Raw genomic sequence first — 17,782 nt, 5'->3', positions numbered from 1 at the left:
GTGCTGATGTGATGTTACAACCTCAGCTGCATCCTGTGTAGTTCAGTATCCCCACCAGCAGATGAGGCTGGGTAGGTCCTCATTGCTGGTTCTACAGTGCATCCGTGGGAGAGTTAAACATCGGAGAATTTTAAAGAAAATCCTCTCTGATGGGAGGAGAGAGGGAATTTATTTCCTGTCCAAGTATTTTGCTCCTTAAAACCACTCCTCTCTTACCAGATGACATCTCGGCAGGCAGAGTGGCTGCTTCCTTGGGAAAAGTTGGCCTGATTGTTCTACCCATTCCTTTAGAATGTAAATTCACAGGAGGCAGGAACCCTTTTTTTTTTTAGAATATCCAAATGCATCCTGCAAAGAAAGAGATAGCTGATAGGGACTGACAAGCACACTGTTTAGATAAGAAGCAATTAGCCTTTTATATCTGTGCTCTATACGTTTTCTATGTGCAGCATCTTTCCAAACTGGTTGTGGCTCCTGGGTGGCAGGTGGACAGCTGGGAATGACTTACCAGCCGTTCATACAAAGTTCTTGCCAATTCCCTTGAGGAGAAAATTCTTCACATGGCTTCTGCATGTACAGTATTTGGGCAGCAAAAAATGATTAAAGTCAGTTTGAAAATGGTTTCATGTGTTGCTTTTTGAAGATGGCTCTTAATGTTAGGAGAAAACAGGAGTCCAGGTGAGTAAAACAAGGAGAGGGGTGCCTTGGCTGAGAGGCAGGAGAAAGCCGTTCATCTCAGGAAAAAGGCCTGAAGAACATAGGACCTGGGCTTCTGACTCCTGTTTGTGAACTAACTCTGTTGCCACAGTGGTGTCCTTGGGCCATGGAACCTGGCTGGTACAGGCAGCTTTTAGGCTCTGCCTCCCAGGGTCCCTGTTTGCAGGCCCTCAAAGCCTTCTATTACCACAGACTTCACAAGGGCGGCCCAGAGGCAAATAGAGGGGAAGGTAAGATGGAGCTAAGGGCACTGCTTATGACTCACTGTTCATTTCTTTCCGAGCTCTTGTGTCTAGCAGGTCTGCTCAGGCATGTGGCTGGGGCAGTCTTGCTTATTTCAGCCACACCTGACATAAGCAGTAAACATAGCAGCTGACCTCCAGTGCTGTGAATGACATCAGTCACTGATTCCTGGAGCACCCCCGCTTCAGGGAGGGACAGAAAGGTCTGTTAACATTTAGTCACTTCGGGGCAATGCCATTTCCTCCTAAGGTTGGGTCTAGGGGTATAGAAGATTTAAGTAAAAGAAGCGCAGCAGTCAGAGCACTTGCTTGCTGGAGAAAGGATGGCATTCTCCATCCCAGAGCCCTCCAAGTGACCTCCACTGCGTTGGACCTGGCCCTTGGCTTTGCAGTTCCAGTGGGCCCCATCTCTTGAGGGAAGGCTCGTAAGACCCATATATGAGCTTTGATGCTCCCCAGGGTTCTTTCTTTTCCACTTTTGCTTTCTCCCTGAGATATCCTATATTCTCTCATGTGTTTAAGAACTTCTGTGCTTCTAAAGAGCAAAATTCCCCAGCAAAAAGGAAAAAAGGGACAGACAACAAAAACTGAAATACAGAGAAAAAATTCTAAAGGATTTTCTTTAGACAGAAGGAATGTAGTATGTACCTCATAGGGTTATTGGGGGGTTGAAATGAGAATATGTTTAAAGTGCTCAGAACAATACCTGGCACAGTAAATGCTTTTTGCTGCTATTAAGGAAAATGATTCTAGATTGAAGGGCTGAGATGCAAGAAGGAAAAGTGAGTAAGGGAGCAGATTTTTTTAAATTAGTAAATATTAGCATATTGTAAAACTATAATGTTTGATTTGTGAAATTTAAAAATATAAGCATGAACTAAAACACTGGACAGAAATAGTACAGAAGTTGTTCCTTGGAATGTTCTTGAGGAGACTGAAGACACTGAATAACTTCAATCTTCCTTAAATATCCATCCTAAAATCTAGAGTAAATACTAAGTAGATAGAATCTAGTAGATGCAAAAATCCTAAATAGAAACTATGAAACCCAACGATGTATTAAAAAGTACACGAATCAAGTGGTATTTATCCCAGGAATGCAAGAATGGTTCATTATTATCACAAAAATTCATCACTGTAACTCTCCACATTAATAGACTAAAGAAGAAAAATCATTATTATCCTAATGTAGAAAAGGCATTCTTATAAGATTTAATCCTATTCATAATAAAAACTCTTAGCAAATAAATGGAAGGTAACTTTCTTAATTTGATGAAAGTCATATACCAAAAAATTTACACCAAATATTATGTTAATGGAAACACTTTAGACACATTCTCTTTAAGATTAAGATCAATACAAGGGGCCCACTATAATTGCTACCATTTACCATAGTTCTAGGAATCCCGTAGAGTGCCACAATGGGAAAAAGAAGAGGTGTAAGAATTAAAAGAGCAGAAATAAAACTATAATTTACAGATAATTTGATCACTACCTAATTTTTAAAAAGCAGCAAGGTTGCTAGATCAAGATCACCTTACAAAAATCAATTGCATTTTTTCTATAACAGCTATAACTAATAAGTGATAAATATATTATCTACAACAGCAATTTAAATTATTAAGTAGGGATTATTTAAGAATATACCTCCATGGAGGAGAAACAAGATGGCGGCGTAGGTAACAGCGGCACCTGCTGCCTCCTGCAACCACATCAGAATTACAACGAAAATTCAGAACCACCATCACTCAGAGCCTCCTGAGATCTTGCTGCACAGAAGCCCCACAACCAGGGAACTGAAGCAGCACCGAGACCGGGAGGAGGGGCGGAGACACGGGTGGATCGGGGTTGAATCGCGGAGACGCGGCCGCGGGCCCACACCCGGTGCCGAGGTTGAAACCCGGGGGGGAGGGAATCTCGGCGGTGGGGGTTTCCCGGAGGAATAGGGGGTCCCAGCCCCACATCAGGCCCCCAGCCCAGGGCTCCAGGGCCAGAAAGAGACGTCCCCACAACTCCGGCCTGTGAAACCAGCGGGGACTGTCCCTGAGGGTCCCAAAGGCCGCGGGAGTCCCAGGCTTTCCTGTTAAAGGGCCCGAGCACGGATTCACTTGAGCACGGACTCACTCAGACGCGCTCCCTCTGAGCCCAGCGCCGGGCAGCAGTGTGAACGGACCTGGGGCACTTGGGGAGGAACTAACCTGCCTGGAATCCGGGTGAGAGGTGGGAGGACAGCTTCCTCCCAGGCAGAAGGGCTGGCGGAGGCCATGGCTCCTGTGGCGAGTCCTCCCCACACAGCCGGCAGGGAGGCGCCATATTTGAATCGCCAGCACCTGACTCACACCTTTGGCCCCGCCCCATGATTCCGGGAGGCCCCGCCCCTTCCCACCTGCAGGCTCAGCCAGGCCATTTCCAGGGGCTTTTCTGTGCAAGGGGCCTCTCGAGCCTCATGCTTAGGACTTTCCTAAAATCTCTCAAACAAGCAGCAGCGTGCCCCATAGAGCTTGATAAACGGCCCCAGGCCTGGCACTAGCAGCAGCCTGCATTGGCTCATAGCTTGGCCTCTCCTGGACAATGCCAAGCCCAGCACAAGTAGTAGCCACCTACGGTTTGCTGTGTAGCTCATGCTGGGTGGCCCTGGGCAAGGCACTGGCACAGGCTGACTTTGCACCTCCCGGGAGGCCCCAGAGACAGTGCACCTGGTGGTCAGACTCAACCACGCTGGATTACAACCCTACCACATCCCCAAGTGACACTCAAGGGGCGCACTTGGTGAACACCAAAGCCCCACTGAAGTAAATCCTGCTCCCTAGGGGTGTCTCCAGCACAGCAGCTCTTTGGCTGTAGTTGCAGCTGGTCCTCACAGCTGATTGGCCTGGGGGTCAATTCCTCCCAGGGACGCCAACAGCAACCAAGGCTCAACTACAACAGGACAGTGCACACAGTCCACACAGGGGAGCGCCTAGAAGGCCCAGCTCAGGTGACTAGGGAGGCCAAGCCACTGGACCCTACAGTACACCTACTACACAAAGCCACTCTACCAATTCCAGGAGACACAGCAGCTCTACCTAATACATAGAAACAAATACCTGGAAGCAGCCAAAATGTGGAGGCAAAGAAACATGTCACAAAGGGAAGAACAGAAGAAATCTCTAGAAGAAGAACTAAATGAAATAGATCAAAGCAAGCTAACAGATACAGAGTTCATAATTTTGTTTATAAAGATGTTTAAGCAGACTATTAGGGAAATAACTGAGAAAATCGATAACATAATAAAGTACCAATTTGAAATGAAGGCTACAGGAACTGAAATGAAGAATAATTTACAGGGAATCAACAGTAGAGTAGAGGATGCTAAGAATCAAATCAGCAATTTGGAACATGAGGAAACAAAAAACACCCAAGCAGAAGAGCAAAAAGAAAAAAGAATCCAGAAATATGAAAATAGTATAAGGAGCCTCTGGGACAACTTCAAGAGGCCCAACATTCATATTATTGGGGTGCCAAAAGGGGAAGAAAGAGACCAAGAAATTGAAAACCTATTTGAAAGAATTACAGAAAACTTACCCTACCTGGGGAAAGAAATAGACTTACAATTCCAGGAAGCACAGAGGGTCCCAAACAAGAGGAACTCAAAGAATGCCCACAGCAAGACACATCATAATTAAAATGCCAAAGGTTAAAGACAAAGAGAGAACCTTAAAAGCAGCAAGAGAAAAGCAGTTAGTTACCTACAAGGGAGCACCCATACGACTGTCAGCTGATTTCTCAACAGAAACTTTGCAGGCCAGAAGGGAGTGGCAAGAAATATTCAAAGTGATGAAAAACATGGAGCTACAACCAAGATTGTTCTACCCAGCAAAACTATCATTTAGAATTGAAGGTCAGATAAAGAGCTTCTCAGACAAGGAAAAGCTAAGAGTTCATCATCACCAGACCAGCACTACAGGAAATGTTGAAGGGTCTTCTTTAAGAAGAAGCTAATGAACAAAAGAATCTGACGAACTAAATAGATCCGGAGACATTGACGCATGCAACAGACGATCATATTTCAGAGGAAAGAGGGAAGGGGGGTGGAGGGTGGGAAGAGATTAACCAAAGAAGTTACGTGCATATATGCATAACCCATGGACACAGTTAATAACAGGGTGAAGGCCTGGGGAGGGGGTGGGAGCGAAGTGGAGGGGGTCAATTGGGGGGAAAAATGGGACACCTGTAATACTCTCAACAATAAAGATAAATTTAAAAAAACAAACAAACATACCTCTATGGAGAGAATTTTCACACCAATAGCAGAGTTGATGATCTGCATAAATGAAGAGACAGTCCCTGTTCTTGGATGAGACCATTTAATTAATATAAAGATATTAACTCTCCCCAAATTAATCTATAAATTCACTGTAATCTAAATAAAATTTCAATTGGTATGTTAAGAACTACTTACTCTACTAAACTTACTCTATAACTTATATGCAATAATCTAAGTCCATTAATGGTTAAATCAATTTCTGTTTAAAGAAAAAATGAGGAAACTCAAAGATTGACACATATATACCTGAGAAATTAATATATGACAAAGGGGGCACCTTAAAACAATGGAGGAAATGAATTGTTTAAAACTGGTTCACTCTCTGGACCAAAAAAAAAAAAAAATTTCTACCAAAACCAAGATACAAAGATAAGTCCTAGGTGGTTTAATAGACTCAAAAAGGAAAGGTAAAATGTAAAATTAATACAAGAAAATGTAGGAGAAATATTTTTATGAACTAAGGGCAAGAAAGAACTTTTCATATTTCAAAAGCACAAATCATATGCTAAAAATTGTGTAATGTGATTACGTTAAAAGTAAGGATTTATAGTTAATGAATGGCATCATGGACAAAAATTAGTAGACAGATTACAGAATAGTAATTTACAATGACAAAAGTAGCCACAGGTTTAACAGCTACAATATACAAGGAAGCCCTGCAAATCAACAATAAAAACACAACCTCAATGGGAAAATGGGCAAAGGAAATGAACAAGCAAACTTCAAAGCTAATAAGCATATGAAGATAGCTTCAGAGTGAGTATAATCAGAGAAATGCAAATTAAAACAATAATGAGCTATCACTTTATGCAAAAATTAGAAAACTGAATAATGCTAAATGATGACAGAGACATAGAGATACAGTTGGCGCAGCCAGTTTGTACATCAACCTGATCGCATCTGGCTCAATTATATGCAGATGCTGTGCACTGTAGCGGGAATGTAAATCGGTGTGCCCACTATGGAAAACATTATGAAGGTTCCTCAAAAAAAATAAAAAATAAGAGTTATCATGTGATCCAGCAATTCTACCTCTGGCTATTTATCTAAAGAAAACAAAAACACTAATTTGAAAAGATATATGCACCCCACCCCCACATTTATTGCAGCATTATTTACAGAAGCCAAGATGTGGAAACAACCTAAGTGACCATCAATGGATGAGTGGATAAAGAAGATGTCATATAGTATATACAATGGATACTATTCAGCCATAAGGAAGAATGAGATCTTGCCAATTGTGATAACATAGATGGACCTTGAGGACATTATGTTAAGTGAAATAAGTCAGACAGAGAAAGACAAATACCATATGATCTCACTTACATGTGGAATCTATAAAACAAAACAAAAGACAAAAACCAAGCCCATAGACACAGAGAACAGATTGCTGGTTGCCAGAGGGATTGGGGTGGGCAAAATGGGTGAAGGTGGTCAAATATTCCATTATAAAACTAACAATCATAGTGTGACTATAATTAATAATGCTATATTGCATATTTGAAAGTTGCCAAGAGAGTAAATCTTAAAAGTCCTCATCACAAGAAAAAAATATTTTTTAACTATGTATGGTGATGGATGGTAACTAGACTTATTGTGGTGATCATTTTCCAGTGTATACAACTATAGAATCATATTGTACACCTGAAACTAATATAATGTTGGATGTCATTTATACCTCAATAAAAAGCACTAACCCTAAAATAAAAAGATAAATTGGATTTCATCCAAATTAAAATTTCTTCTCTTTGAAAGACACCATTAAAACTCATAAATAAGATGACAACTTAATAAGACAAATCCAAGTAAAAAGTTTGAACAGACATGTCACAAAAGGAGATACATAATTGCTGATACGCACATGAAAAGATGCTCATCCCCCACATTCATCAGGGTGCTGCATAACCACTGAATGCCTAAAATTAAAAACTGGCAATATCAAGCATTAGTGGATTTCTAATGGAAATATAAAATGGTACAACCACTCTTGTCAATTTCTTGTGTATTTCTTATATGCTTACCACATGACTTAGCTATTTCACTCTTTTATCAAGAAAAGTGAACACATATGTCCGACCAAAGACAAGAGCTGTTCATGACCACTTTATTCACAATTGCCCCGAATCAGAAACAATAAAAATGTCTAAGCTGTTTGTCAGGGCTCAATCAGAATACAGAAACCACACAGTAATTTAACCAAGGGAATTTTAATGCTAAAACTTAACACCAGCAGGGGAGTAACTATGAAGGTGTAAAGAGGACTTGAGACTGTTCGAGGAAGGAACAAACCTGGAAGGGGGCCCTCTCCGTTAACCTGGGAGGCAAACCTTGTTGGTATACCTGTAATGTGATGTGAAGTGTGCTAGGAGCCCAGGCCAGGCCTGGTGCAGGTTCCAGGTCAGCAGGAAACACCCCTCCCCGGAGCTGGTGGGCGAAGCTGGCTGGTTGGGGCCCAGAGGTGAGTGTCAGGAGCCTGCTCACCAGCAGGGTGATGCAAGCCTGAGGTGAGCAGAGTCCATAATGAGAGTGAGGTGGGCACTGAGCTAGGCTGAGGCTGTGAGCTCACAGGTGTTGTGTGCTTTGCATGCACAGAGGAGGCAGAACACTAGTGGACGTCCCTGTGCACGTACCTGTGCCAGCCGTGCAGTGGGAAGAAGAGAAGCCAAGCAGGAGCACACTGGACCAGGAAGTTTCTTCTCCGGCAGTGTCACTCCAGCACCATCTACTGACAAAGCTCAATACTGTTCTCACTGCAAAGGAGAAATGTTTAAAGAGGCTATCCCACTATCGCAGAGCAGGTAATGAAGGGTAGATTCGGAGTTTGAGAGGCAACAAGTTGATAACTGTCACATCTACCAATAGGCACAATGGGAGAACAGTTTGTGGTATATTAGCATAAAATACTGCTCAGCACTAAGTAGAACAAACTGCTGATATATGCAACATAAATGGAGAAATGTTGCTGATGCCAGGCTGAGCGATTCCTCCCTCTAATTTATGGGTGGGTGCGAGGATGCTACCCTGGAACCAAGTCTAGTAAAGTGGGCTTCAAAACTCCCACCAGGACAGCACTGAGTTGTTCCCTGAGCTGGGAGCAGAAAGGCTTAGGGACACCTGGGAAAGCTACAGCCAACTGTGGACATGGAAATATGGAGGCCAGAGGAGGGTTATTTGACTGCATTGGTCAATGCATTTTACTGCACTGGGACAAGTCTCATTCCAGGAATGTGCAATGGTGAGGGGACACAAATGTTTCCTGTTCACCAAAGGCTAGAGAGGGAGCTGGCATGGTGTCATCTTGGGTCCTGCCCAATTGGGCTGTCTGGAGGGGTGAGGAGACCTTGGGGGGCAAAGGCTGAGAGATGGTGCTTGATGCCAGCGCTGAGGAAGGGATCATAAGCAGCCACCTAGAGTAGAGCTGCATTCATCTGAGTTAACCTCACTGAAGGAGAGAGATGCCAGGATGAGAAACTGCTAAACGACCGAAGCACCCATGAGATGATGAATATTGGCTCTAATTCATCTACCAGGCCCAAGCAGGGTGCCGGCTCGTGCTCGAGGGCTTGAAACCAGACTTCAGGAGTACTAGTTCACATACTGCTTTCTTTTCCTCGCTGTCTGTACACTCTGGTGGGTCCCAAACAGTGTGATGGGGAGAAGAGGAGCAGGAAGAACGGAGACAGCAGAGTGATGAAGCCCCTTCCCCACAGTAAGCTCTCTGCCTCAGGCAGTTCCCACCTGCAGAAGGTGGGGAGACTCAACACTAAGTCATGCCTGGACATTCTTGTCACTGTTTAAGACTGTGTTTGGGACCTAAAGAGATTGTAGAATTATTCATTTCCTAAGAGAAGAAAAGCTGCAGGTCACTAGAATCTCTTCCAGAGGAGTTCACTGCACTAAATAAATATTAAAGGGCTGGTAAAAGATAAAAATAGTTTGATTACATCACAAGTGGTTCTTATTCAACATGCTTGTCTACAGTCAGGGGGTCAAAGTGAAGGCAGTCACTGCTGTGTGGCTTTTTCCCAGCAACAATCAGCTGCTTGAGTACAGGCCCCAAAAAGTCAGATTGAGTTTATCAGGGGTTGAGGGTTTTCTAGGTTAGTATGGTGGATGGAGAGAGGGTTAACGCTGTTTGTAAAGATCTATAATGATGGACCATGGCACCTACGCTGGGGAAGGTGGAGAGATAGATAGTGGAAAGTAGTGAGCATCTGGTCCTGGGAGGTCCCAATGAGGTGGAAGAATTATTGGAATGTGGGTACCAGAGAACCCGAACTGGAAAGACAGGAGGTAGTAGTCAACGATGTTAAGTAACTTCTGTGAAGTCATAAATTCACCAAGAGGGGAAGTCGGTAGCCCAATATTAGACTGTTCGTCCAAAACTCATGCTCATGACCTTTCCATCTTCATAAAATTCTCTCCTAGAAACTATGGCACTGGCTTGAATGGATATTGAATTTCCTGTTGCCAATTTCCCCCGTGTTTTCTATCATTTTCCTAAGGAAATAGCTCTTAGATCTTCCCATACTCTCCCTTCCCATTGTACACTGCTGAGTTGGGCCTCCATCAATCCATGACTGAAATACCAAATTTTTTAATAGCATTTACTGCTGTCACACACTTTCTAAAACATCTTAATGTCTCTGCCAAATTTTCTACCTGACACATCCAATTTTAGTTATCCCACGCCTGGTATAAAACCTTAAGTGATTCTTTATTCACTACTTTAAGTCCTAGACCTCTACCTAAGTTTCTAGGCCATCCATACTTTATCCTGCTAGTAATGAGCACCTTCTATGAGATCTGATTACAGTTATTTGTAGGAGATGAATAGGGGGACTCATGCTCTAAGTGATCTCATCGATATCCCCCCAAATAATCACTTACTAGAATTCCAGAATGCCCTAAGTGGCATACAGAGTGCTGGCCAAGCTTGGCTAACTCAGGGAGAGGAAGGGCATTTCCGGTCCACAGGCAGAGGCATGTGAAGGAGGAGGGGGCAGGCTAGCCTTTACACATCAGGGTGCCTGGCACAGGACCCACACTCAAAGAACACTTTTTAAATGAATGAATGGCTAAATGCAGGAACATTTACTAAATATATCCATCCAATTAGACTGTCAAGGACAATTCATAGTTGAATTCAAGTCCATGTTAATGAATAAGAGAAGCTCTGGAAATTTTAAGAGCAAGCGAGTGAAGTGGCTCCAAGGGCTTTATGGCTGGAAGGTTAACAATATTTGGAATGAAATGAATATCAGGATTATACAAATTCATTTTGAGGGTTGCCATTCATTTAAGAAGTACACTATGACTAAATTAAGCAAAGCTTGGCTCTGTATCCCAAATGTAGAGAGGTGCTAAAAATTATATTCAGAATTGATGGAGAAGGCTGGGAGAGAGGGCCAGCTAGCTGGTACCACCAATGCTACTTTTTTAAATTTTCTTTTGAAAGAGAGAGAGAGATCAATTTACTGATCCACCCATTTATTGGTTGCTTCTTGAATGTGCCCTGACCCATGACTGAATACACAACCTTGGCCTATCTGTATCGGGACAACAATCAACTGAGCTACCCAACCAGGGCCCAACACTACCTTCCATGTACTATTTCCCTCTACTTATACCATTAAAAAAAGAACTTACTCTATACTTATCTTCTCCACTTAGAGTCTTTGAGATAAACCACAGTTGTCCTTGATGTTTGGGAGAAAGAATTCCAGTGAGAATTCTGGATGGTGAAGAGACCAAACATAAGAGGCTGATCAAGGACTATAGGAGCTACCCCTTAGGGATGATTTAGAAGCTGGACAGCCCTGGTCTGCGAGATGTTACTCATTTCCAATGCTCAAGAGCAGTATGCAGGCAAAGGGCAGACGAGAAGATCAAAAGTAAAGCTGACAATCTTAGTTGAGGGTAACGTTTCCAAGATTCAGGACATAGGGACAGTGGGATGGGAGAGAAGTAACTTCTTCAGTGAGAGCTGACAGCCATTCCAGGGCTTAGGCATTAACTTGACAAGGTTTAGCCCAAACAAAGATTTCAAAAATAACCGCTTTCTACTTAAGAGGAGATGTTAAGTTGGGAGCAAGGCTTGGTAAATTGCTCGAGCTGTTTATGGGTGAATCTGAAAGCATGCTTTGGTATTCCACATGGGCCAGGTTAGCTGAAGGAACCAGAGGACGGTAAGGGGAACAGTACCTCCTTATGCTCCATAACCTACATATGTGGCCTGACCAAATCAGTCGCTTAATGATAGATCATTAAAATAAAGGGTTATTGTTGGGGTGCAGTGGCCCCTCTAAAATCATGATCCCCTCTGTCCCCACCCCCAACTTTCCCACTGCTCAATCTTTTTTTATCTCTTTGCCCTTCCTCAGCCTGTTTTCAGAAGCAGACACCTGCTCCTCACTGAACACCACTGAATGTCTTTGAAAAAGTATCAGAGCCCCATCTTAACATTTCCATAGAGAAGCTGGGAGTGGGTGCTTGGATCCTGCTGGTTCACTCATTCCTATGGTACCATGACAAAAAAATGGGGGCTTATTAATCACAGGACCAACAGCTTCTTGCTTATAAATTGTTCCAGTATCAGAAACATTTTTCAGTGAGGAATTGCTGACAAGTGCACAATTATTTTTATATTGTGGAACATATTCATCAGCCCTAAGGCAGGGTGATCAGAGGTTGCTTTAACAATGCCACTTGTCATTGCCTGACCATTCTCATAAGTACAAGCCCTCTTCTGGTCTAGTTCTTTTACTTCCCTTAATTGCTACCTCAGGAAACTCTGTAAGCATCAGTACTTTACAGGACGTCCCAGCATGACCAAGATTCCAAATTAGCCAGCCCCCAGGAAACCCAGGTTCTATTTTAAAAAGGTGTATAAGGCAGCAATTCCCAAAGCTGGAACTTAGATGCTTAGTCAGGCCTTCTCACAGAAATACTGACTCACAGCCTCCTGGGGTGGAACCCAAGATAACTATATATACATTTAATATATATATTTTTAATCCTCACCCGAGGATATTTTTTCCATTTCTTTTCAGAGAGTGGAATGGAGAGAGAGAGAGAGAGAGAGAGAGAGAGAGAGAGAGAGAGAGAGAGAGAGAGAGAGAGGGAGAAACATTGATGTGAGAAGTACGTGCCCTTGGCCGGAATTGAACCCAGGGCCCTTCTGTCCTCGGACCAATGCTGAGACCAGAGCCAAACTGGCAAGGGGTGAACCCAACTCTTGATGAGGTTTTTCTTAGTCTCATCATGGGTCCAAGATGTTTCATAGTGATCACTGTTTTCAACTCCTTTTATTGCTTCTTCACAAACAGAATCTTAAGGTAATTCCTTCTATATCTTGTAACATTACAACACAACAAATAATATTTTCATTTACATTTCATTAAGGCTGTTGGTACAGTTTATTTATTATGTGTAATTTTGTTACGGATTTTAAGGTTCTGGGTAAACTCCCCCCCCCCCCAAAATGTCATTTACAGTAGGTGTCTCTTCTGCATGTCTGTAACTTGTAGCTTTGGCATCCTTATTATCACACTGGCTCTATAGGATTTCTCTTCCACGTAGATTCTACTAAAGATGAGCATTTCCTTTCTAACTGATCCATAACACACTTATTAATAGCAAATTTCTCTCATGTAGATTCTCTGATTGCAGTGAAGCTTTGAAGCCTCAGAGGGGCACTAATTACATTCGTCTCATTTATAGGGTCTCTCTCCTTTCATGAATGCCAAGTTTTGCACGCTAAGAAAAATTCTTACCACACTTATGACATTGATACGCTTTCTCTCCTGAATGGAGGGTATTATGAAGGGCAAGAGTGGAGCACCCGGTAAAGCCCTTATGATGCTCATCACATAGACATAGTTTCTCTCCCATGTGGGCTCTGATAAACTCAAAGATCAGCAGCTCTGCAGTAACTCTTACCTCCCTTTTCTCATTTATAGGGTTTTTCTTCAGCATGGACACTTTCATGATTGCAAGTATTTTTGTACTGACTGATACCCATGACCCCACTCATCTCATTCAACAAATATTTGCTGACTAGCTATTTGTGCCAGGCCCTGGGCAAGGAGCTGGAGACACAATGGTGAGAAAGTACACAGAGCTGTATTCTCATGATGCTCGCAGTCTGTGGAAGAAACAGACCCTGGAGGGAGGGAGACATGTGCTCTAGCAGAAATTCTCCCCACACTCCCTACACTAGAGAGTTTTTCTCCCATGTGGAATCTGACAGGTGTGAAGACTTGAGCTCCCTTGTCACATGCACAGGGTGCACTCTCCAGTGAACATGAAGGTTCATGTTGTAACTGAAGCCCTCACCACAGGTATTGCATGTAATGGTCTTTCTCCTGTGTAGATTCTGAGAAGATCTGTGTTCCCAAGAAAACCTTCCCCACACTCAGCACACCTGTAACTTTTCTCTCCTGTGCAGACATAGTGATGAACTCAATGTTAGTGTTTTTTCAAAGCCCTTACTACACTTTTATAAATGGTGTTTCTCCTGTGGGAATTCTTGGATAAACTCAAAGATATATGCTCTGACTGAAGGAGCCTTGATAACACAACATCATGTTTGTAGAGTTTCTCTCCAGTCTCACAACCTGAAAAGTGGAGCTGTGACTGAGTCCTTGACACATACTGTTCTCACAGAAAGGCTTCTCTCCTGTGCAGACTTTGCGGTAAGCATGAAAGTTTGTGTTTTATGAGTTTGTGTCTCACATTTAAACAGTTTCTCTTGTGTGGGCTCTGACGCATTCAGAGATCCATGTTCTCTGACCGAGGCCCTGCCCACACTTAGCACATCTGTCGAGCTTCTCTCCTGTGGACTCTCTGATGGATGCGGAGATTGGAGCTCTGATGGAAGCCCTTGCCACACTCCTCATACTTAAAGGGTTTCTCCCCTGTGTGGACTCTCTTATGGACATGAAGATTTGTGTTATAAGTGAAGCCTTTGCCACACATGTCACATACAAAAGGTTTCTCTCCAGTGTGGACTCTCTGATGGATGAGGAGATTGGAGCTCTGGTTGAAGCCCTTGCCACATTGCTCACACTTAAAGGGTTTCTCTCTTGTGTGAACCCTCAGATGAACTCGAAGTTTTGTGTTATAACTGAAGCCTTTGCCACACATGTCACATACGAAAGGTTTCTCTCCGGTGTGAATTCGTTGATGATAGTGAAAATCTGTGCTCTGACTAAAGCTCTTGCCACACTAAGGACAGTCCTGGAGTTTCTTTCCTGTGCGGAAAATGGGATGCTTTGAGAATGAGAAATTGTTTACAATGATGAAAAATACGATTGTCAAGTTTTAAAATCCTAACAGAGGGTGCAAGCAATAGAATATCAGACTGGAAAATGTGGAAAACTATGTTAGTCAATTAAAAGACCAACTGAAAGAGTTCTACCAGGACTCAGAAAAAAAGAATTTAAAAGGTGAAATTATGAGAAAAATATTAAGTCATGAAGGACAGATCTAGAGATCTTATATGCATATAAGAGATCTAGAAGGAGGGAACAAACAGAAGAAATAGTGAAAATGTACTTAATCTAAAAGAGAATTTGATTGTTTAGATTGAAAGAATGTAGGAGTGCTAAATAAGAAAAGACAAACTAACATAAAAACATCTGGATGAAATTTCTGAATTTCAAGGATCCAGAAAATATCGTATAAGCATTCAAAATATTAAAAAACAAAACAAGTTACTCCCTCAAGAAGAGAATAATATTGGCGGAAGACAATGGTACAGTGTCTCCAGAGTCCTGAGGGGAAAAGACAATAGTCAAAAATCCTAAACCTACACTGATGATTCCCCTATGACAGCAAAAGGAAGGCACAAAAAAACTGCAAGACAACCAAAATTAGTCGAAATAAAAACTCACAAAAAGGGAAGACATGAAATATAAGTAGAAATGAATAATGTTCCCCTATTCCCTCAACAAAACTCTCATGAAATACAAATAGAAAATGTCCCTGAGCTGGAGGACTCAGAGATGAAGAGGCTCAATGACCACCAACATGATTACAAAAAAAAAAAAAAAATCACATATCTAAGCACATCATAGTAAAATTTCAAAATTCCAAGGATAAACATAAAATTCTAAATGTTTCCAGAAGGGAAGGAAAAGAAAAGCAGATAAAATAAACAAAGTGAAATGAAATAAGACAAGAGAAAATGACTAAATGAATGCCTCAGATCAGAACCAGCCATATCAGGAGCTTAAAAACAAAGATACGACGGCTAGAACACGCTCGGGAGAAATGATTTGGAATCTAGAGGTCTCTACTCCATCAAACTAGCTTTCAAAAGTGGGGTGAATATGAACACTGTTCAAATCTGCAGGGACTCTGAAAGTTTATCTGAAAATGAAAAAGAAGCCCAAGCAAAAGGCAGGCCTAAGATATAAGAAATTATAGAAAGAAAGGGCGCCCATAAAAATTAAGGCTAATTTAATCTCTGAGAAAATAGGGGTACAATGTTTTTAAAAATAATAATTATGATTTCAACAAAACAAAGGGCATTGGGAGAGGGTGCATGTATGTGTATGTATCAAAACTAAGTACAAGCATGTTAATGGCCTTGTCTTGTTCTGGAGAATGGAAGTCATAAACCCTGATTAACATTTGCCACTCACAGAAAAATAATTTTTAAAATGTTATAATTTTAAGGGTAACTAATTGAAGGATTAAAAATAAGAGGTAGATTTTCCAAACAATAATAGGGGGAAAAGGAAAAATACGAGAATTCATTAGAACTCTGGAAGAGATTGGTGAGTCAGAAAAGATAAAAAAAAAGATGGGCATAATATATTAAGTGTAAAGTACAGATTAGAAACATATTCATTGTATAACCCCATCTTGTATAAGCACATATTTACATATATGTATATATTATGTATCAGAGATAATGGAGGTGTACAAATCAAATCTTACAAGATGTTTTCTCCAGTTTGTTGGTTTGATTTTTTTAACCTCACTCATTTACTTTGATTTTTTGTTTTTGCTGCAGTGTTGTTTTTAATACGCTTGATTTTATAGAGCAATTTTAGGTTCACTGAAAAATTGAGCAGAAAATAGAGTTCCTGTATACCCCCTGGCCATCCCCCACCCCACAAGCCTCCCCCCAAATCAACATATGGCAACAAAGTGGTACATTTGTTATAATCAATGAACCTACATACGTTATCATCCAAAGTCCATAATTTACATTAGGATTCATTCTTGGTGTTACACATTCCATGGGCTTTGACAAATGTATAGTGACATCTATCTACCATTATAGTATCATACAAAACAGTTTCAGTGCCCTAAAAATCCTCTGCGCTCTGCCTCTAACCCCTGGTAACAACAGACCTTTTTATTGTCTCCATAGTTTTGCCTTTTATAGAATGTCATAGAGCTGGAATCATACAATGTACAGCCTTTTCCGATTGGCTTCTTTCACTTAGTAATATGCATTTAAGTTTTTCCTGTGTCTTTTCATGGCTTGATAGCTCATTTCTTTTTAGCACTGAATAATATTCCATTTTTAATGGAATATACTTAAAAATAAAATGTGGGATGGAATTTCATTAATCATCTAACAGATTCTACAGGAAATATAGTTTTTCAAATTGAATTTTTATAACTTTTACATTTAAGACGATAAAATCAACAATTCACAGACCTTGCTCAAATTTCACCAATTTTATATGCACTCATTTGTGAGTCTATGTGTAGTTAGTTCTATGCAATTTTGTTACATATGTAGATGTGTAACTACCAAAGTCAAGATACAGAACTGTTTGATCGTGCTACTTTCTTCTTATTATTATTATTGATTTTGGAGAGAGGAAGGAAGAGAGAGAAACATCGATCAGTTGCCTCCCGTACTCGCCCCCCACCAGGGATCGAACCTAAAACCTAGGTCTGTGCCCTGATGAGGAATCAAACCCTCAGCCTTTCGGTGTACAGGATGACACTCCAACGTACTGAGCCACCCGGCCAGGGCCCTCCTGCTACTTTTATAGCCAGACCTATCTTACTTCCTACTTCCCCATCCCTAATCCTTGGCAATCACTAATCTGTATCTCTATGATTTTGTCATTTCAAGAATGTTATATAAATGAAATAATACAGCATGTAATATTTTGAGAATGACTTTTTTTTCACTTAGCACAATTCCTTTCAGATTCAAACTTTTGTGTGAATCAATTGTTTGTTCCTTTTTATTGCTGACTAGTATTCCATAGTATGGATGTATCAGAGTTTAAGAATTCACCAACCAAAAGACATTGATATGGAAAGGTTTGGATTTGGCTTAGTGTTTAAGCTATTCAATGAGAGGGAGGCCGGTTGATTAGATTAGGGTAACAACAGTGGAGATGGTGAAAAGTGATTGATTCTGGATATAACTTGAAAGCAGAGCTGACAGATTTGCTGATGGATTGATTTGGGGGTGAGAGAGAAAGGAGTCAGGATGACTCCAAGGTTTTTGGCCTAAGCAACTTTAAGAGTGGAGTTT

The sequence above is a fragment of the Miniopterus natalensis genome, chromosome 9 (assembly GCF_054644295.1).
Source record: "Miniopterus natalensis isolate mMinNat1 chromosome 9, mMinNat1.hap1, whole genome shotgun sequence".
In the NCBI taxonomy this organism is placed as follows: Eukaryota; Metazoa; Chordata; class Mammalia; order Chiroptera; family Miniopteridae; genus Miniopterus; species Miniopterus natalensis.
Note: the sequence above shows the minus strand (reverse complement) of the source record.